Here is a 6,056-nt window from a genome sequence, read left to right as displayed (position 1 = left end):
AGATTATGCTATAGGTAGACCTTATTTTCATGACCAAAATGAATGTACCTTGTTTATCGTGTTGCTTCAGAGTAACTCGCATACATAAGCAAAGTTAGCACAGAACCAATAGAAATAAGATAACCACTACAGAGTTCAATTGGACCTCTCACATTACAAAACAATTTGCCCCTTCCTTTTGGTTCACTTTTCTTTACAGTTTTTCTTACTGTTTGGCATTCTATGACCATCTAGACAGTATTTTCAGATAATGTTGTTGTCCCTGCTACTAAAGTTCAGTTCTAGACATGTTTAACTCCATGTACTACACTTCGACGCAAAAAAAATGTACTGCTACCCTGAAGCAATTGAAGCGAGACCCTTCCCTCATGCAATCCAACTGGTTCAGTTGGAACCGACATTCTCGTATATAGTGAGGTGCTTGTCGTGACTTCATCAGTTTCAAAACCTACCGGTTTAATCTCTTGGTGCTTATAGATGTATGATATGCGTGTGTACTTTTATACGGCCGAGTGTATGTACGTGACGTCGGCGTCTATGCTGTGTCTTTTTTTTTAAAGTTCCACTTACACCTTTGCATGGATTAACTTAATGTGCTCGTGCGTTGACTGGAAATAAACTCCGTCTACTCACATGTTGCCACTTTTCATGTTCGCCGCCACCGACGATTTTCATGTTCACCACCTCCGTTCATGATGGTATGATTCTCAGTGTCCTTAATTTTTTTATATTAGCTGAAAGAGTTGTGATGGATCCAAGTGGGATTATTTCTATAATTTTTTTATATTCAAAAGCGAGTGTGTTTTTACTATCTTAATTTTGTTAGGACAATGTTAGTTGTTTGGTTTACAAGATTATATTGCTTCTTGTTGCACTATTTTTGAACACAATACAGACGAAGCGCTCATATATGCGCGCATACACTCACCCCTATGAACATACATATGCACACCTACCCGTATGAGCATCTTGAGATTTACGAAGTCACCGTAGGCGTCTCGTCTTCAATGGGAACGTCTCTCCCACTAAAAGCGCATCGCCGGAAATCCTAAAATAAATCTAAAAATAATGCGAGTATCAGGATTTAAACCCTAATGAGCTGGAGATACCACCGTCCATCTAACCATCCAACCATTCATCTGAACACAAACTTTTCATGTAGACAACATATATGCTCTTTGTCTAAACAGATAGTACAAAAACTGCATGAACACATATGCAAAGGAACTGAAATCAACCTTAATGTCTGGCACAATTTTTAACAACTTATTGAAACTCCTAGTCCTAGACCCTTTGTTTTGTTTCAACCTTCCACCCCATCTCTGTTTTGTTTCTCTGACCACCAATGACACATGAAGATAACCACAAGTGTCCCATCTGTACTGTGGCCATGAGGCAGTCCAGGAGCCTAAGCCAAATATCCTCAAGCATGAGTACAAGCGATTCCCGCTGCACTTTCTTATATATCTCATATTAATAAAACAAGAAAATGTAGTTTGGTGCAGCTAGGATAGACAACTTTGGTACTTTCCACTTAGCATGAAAACTGTACACCTATATAGAACAGAAGCAACTTTTGCAAAAACAAAATCGGATAGCAGAAAAGTTGTTTGATAGCCAAATACCTATAGTTAAAATTATATTCTTCAAACTTAAACTAATAACTTTCTCACCGGAGGAATGTAACGAAGAAATTTGAACATAAAATAATAACTTTCACAGCGGAGGAATGTTTAACCATTAGTCTTGAAACAAAAGGATTATATCCTTCAAACTGTAGCTAATATGGTACACATCTTGCTAGCAGGAGCAAGATCAAATTTTGAGCTAACATAGAACTATGTTGTAAAATTAATGATGCAATACAAAAAACAAGTGTCAGCTTGGTATCTTTATGCATCTTGCTAGCAAGTTCAGGATCAAACTGTAACTCTTGACAGAGATTTTGGAGGAATGATGCTTTGTTAGGAGCAGCAGCCAAGTCAGTACTAAAGGATTTTATAAGCTTATTTATGTATGCTCGAGATTCGATATCTGAGGTGATTGCTTGTGCTTCACGCTTCCCTAATCCAAATATATTTCTTAGATCATTCAAAGTAATAACCTGCAACTTTAATCACAAAAATATTTATGTTAATATAATAACGAGTATAAAACACTTCGATGGACAGTAATATAAATTGTACAAGACCATGTATCATGTATTTAGAGTCTCACAGTCAACCCAACTTATGAACTCTTAAAATAATAGGGCAACTCACAGCTCATGTACCGTTGAAAAACATATGGCAATTTGTGGTGATAGACATGTGTACTATGACAGAAATAAAAAGAGTTGACCAGCCCTAGGAAAGCATTTTATGCAAATATTGCAGGTGCTTGTAAGAAAATGTCGCTAATCTTTACCTACTCATTCATTTTAAACATCCAAAACTGCAGCTCCATGAGAGAGGTGATTTAGTAAAGGAAGCTATCAAATATTAAATGCGCTCTCTCTCTATCTCTCCATCTCCCTTTCCCTCCCCCTCTCCCTCCCTCCTTGATAACCGTGGATATTCATTTATTTAGGGTGTGTTTGGTTTCGGTAATGGACGGGAATGGAACGGGTCCAACCTGTTCCTGGGCCTCGTTCGTGCGTTTGGTAGACAACTGGAACCGGAACGGGCTCGTGCTCGCAAACCGAATATTCGGCCCAGATCCGAAATCCACTCGTACCTCCAAATCGGAGGAACGACGCGGAACGGCCTCTGCTCGCTTCTCTCGCTCTCGAACCCTATCCTCTGTGCGGATATTCTCCCTCGTCTCTCCCCCGCCCGCGATGTGCGCTGCCGGCCCTCCACCTCCTATCTGTACCGCCGGCCATCTTCCTTTGATCTGCTACGCCTTCTTTCGCCAGTGGAGGTCTTGCCGCAGGGCAACAATGGCGGCACATGCCGGGAAGCGCCGAGCCGCCGTGCTTGACAGAGCAGCCGCTCCAAACGCCGGCCGTTGACCGCACCTGAGAACGCGCCGCTCGGAGTCGCGGTCGCGCGTGGGAACGCCAAGGCCAAGCCTCGCATCCAACCGGCCGCCACGCTCAGCTTTAGCTTCTTTTCTTGTAGCTACTGTTTGTCTTGTGATTGAGTCAGATTAATAGCTCACACCGTTGTTTGTCGCATGGATTCAATTCATCAATGCTCAAAGAAAAAATGCTTCAATCCGATTAGTTGATGCTCAAACCCCTGTTTCAAAATCCAATTCAATGTTTACCTGGCTTTGTTGCATAGATGAATTGATGATCACTTACAAATCCATTCCATTCCATCTGTCAAACCAAACACCAAAATGTAACCATTCCATTCCCTCAATTTACCCACACCAAACACAAGGACGGAACCAACCCATTACACTGAAATGGAACCATGACATTCCATTACACTTCGTCCCCGAACCAAACACACCCTTAAGTGATCATCAAAAAAATCAAAATATTCTAATTTGACTGTATAAGAATAGTGTAGTTCATTTGGATGTAAAAACATTGATGGAAGAAAGGAGTCATACAAAAACAAATTAACACATCTATGAATAGACCCTGAATCAACTGTTCAAGTACATGAATGATAATCCTGTCCATCACTGACTTGTTGAGAGTTGATGGTAGTAGCAAGAAGAGTTCTACACTAATTTTCCACAAAAAGGCAAACATGATGCTCATAATGATTGCATCAAACACTTTCAACTACGAAGTGATATACACAGGCAAAACCTTTGGCAAGATAGTTATGCATACCAACAAACTATTAGTTGTGTATCATAGAATTAAACCTCGATGGAATAGCCATGTCAAGAAAGAATTACCAAGTGTACTAATTTTCCTTAGAATACAGATATGCCCTGCAGTAATGAAGAACAAAGCTGAAATTAGCAATCAGTTAGTGCATCTATAAAAAAATAGCTGATTACCTTAATGGTATGAGGTTCAGAATACTGGTCCTGGTCTGTTTATACAAGAAGTGGAAAGAATAGAATAATTAGTAAAAATATTAGCTCAGAAAAAACACAATTAGATACGAAGTGCATATGCAATCACCAATTTTTCACAAGACAATACGCTTGCTAACACCATACTGTTGTAACAAATACATGAAAATATTGACTAATTATCAAAAGCGCAAAATCACTGGCAATATAGATGTATACACTTGGTACGTAACGCCAATATCTAGAAGTGATATTTAGTAGATATAAGATATACCCATGCCACAAATGATGTTACCTCGTGTTGGAAGGTTCTCAAGTAGAATTAGATGGATTCCTTACTTTTATAGAACTCTGCCTCTGTGTGTCGCTTTGGTATGTGCCGACCCCAATCTCATCGTTGACGACCAGGCCACATGCCCTTGCCTACCAGTGGCGGCTCAGTGCCGATGCCACATCCTTGATATTCTCCGGTGGCACAAGCGGGGGAGATAAGAAGAGGACATAATAATGCGTGCAGACAAAGACCGATATGGCCCACTCAGCATGGATTAGCTCCTGTACGACATGAACATTGGGGAGCTCGGCCTGGGCGCTCTCCACTCGCTACTGCAGGCCTTAGTGCCACCGTTGTCCACCTGCAACATCCATCCATCAGTGCATCATATGTTTGATTAAATGCCCAAACAGAAACAGGGAAAGAGAATATTAAGGAAGGGTTACTCAATCCAGCGTACGTAGTATTCTCCAACGCTACATGTAGATATAACCTGATAGAAGCTACATGTAGATATAAGAATGTCTTAATGCATAAAAAATTATTATGAAATCTTGGACGCAGATGGCACCTGAGTCGGCGGCGTCCAGGAGAGTAGGACCTGAGTCGGCGGTGTCCAGGAGAGTAGCACATATGTTCAGAATCACAAAGGACGCTGTCAAGCCATCGAGGTCAACAATCGGCCAGGTCGGGGCAGTGGCAATTGCACGCGAGAGTCTTCACTCGAAGTAAATGTTCCAAGTGTCTTCAAGGTTGATCCATTGCAAACTTCTTCACCCACGACATGGTCATCCCATGTGTTGATAAATAGGTGTTAGTCACAAACATTATACTCTGGGTGAATAATCAATGGGTGAATAATCAGTGGTCTCTACAGTAAAGAAAACACAAGTATATAATATAACAACTATCAATTACCGGAGAAATAACTAAACTGTTCTCTCGCTTCAGGCAATAATGAATAGCAAGCAATTAGTAATACTCTCCAAGCTTCAGGCAATGATGGTGCTCACCGGTGAGGCGTTTGGATTTGGTTGTGCTCCAACAATTCCTCCCACGTTGGTCAGATCTGAAGATTGGGGAGCGGCTGGCCTCCCATACGCATGGAGCTCCTCTCCTTGGCATGCTCGTTCATTGTATGGGGGTGGGGGCAGCAAGCTCTGTGCTTGGAGGGAGAGGTGTGGCTGCTGAGGCAGGATGTGCCCTGAGCGGAACGGGACGTGCGCGAGTCAAGGCCGGCGAGATGTTGAACCCCATGGCGCCCAGCGCCGCCCGCTCAGGCCGCCATCGTCTCCCCCTGTTCCTCTCCCAACTCCCTAACCACACTATCCCAGCCGCCTCCGTGCTCGTGCCCCGTAGCGGTGGCGGCACCACACTATCCCAACCGCCTCCATGCTCGTGCCCCGTAGCGGCGGCGGCGGTGCCGCCGATTTCAACTTATCCTCTCCAGCTCCCTTTTTTTTGTTGCAAATCTCCGGCTCCCAAACGAATCTAGTCCGAGGTGTAGATGAATTGTTTCTTTTTTCTAGAGGAAACCAGACAAAGCGGGGAGAGAAACGTGGGTCTGCGAAGGCAGCAGTGCAGGCCGACGATGTGTGCCCCAAGCCCATGCCGCTTACGAACGTCAGAAAGAACAAGAAAAACGAAACGTACTAAATTTTCTTAGCACACGAACGACGGATAAAAATTCCATGTAAATAGTACCACCTCGGATAGCGAAAATAATATAGGTGAAAAAACTGAAAGCGTAAATTCACAAGAAGAAAGCGTATTGTGACGGTGAACCCGACAAAGTCGATCCGTACTTTATTATTAGGGA

The 6,056-nt window shown here is 42.6% G+C and overlaps 1 long non-coding RNA gene across 1 annotated transcript; it reads right to left on the bottom strand.

The window, feature by feature from the left end:
- Window positions 1–4,402: 4,402 nt before the first annotated feature.
- On the bottom strand, window positions 4,403–5,464 carry LOC120967800 (uncharacterized). Its single transcript, XR_005761544.3, has 3 exons — window positions 4,809–5,464; window positions 4,698–4,730; window positions 4,403–4,598 (listed from the first exon to the last, which is right to left on the bottom strand). It is a non-coding gene; the product is annotated as an uncharacterized lncRNA (long non-coding RNA).
- Window positions 5,465–6,056: the final 592 nt, after the last annotated feature.

This window comes from Aegilops tauschii, chromosome 1, assembly GCF_002575655.3.
Source record: "Aegilops tauschii subsp. strangulata cultivar AL8/78 chromosome 1, Aet v6.0, whole genome shotgun sequence".
Classification (NCBI taxonomy): Eukaryota; Viridiplantae; Streptophyta; class Magnoliopsida; order Poales; family Poaceae; genus Aegilops; species Aegilops tauschii.
This window is presented reverse-complemented; position numbering and strand designations above follow the sequence as displayed.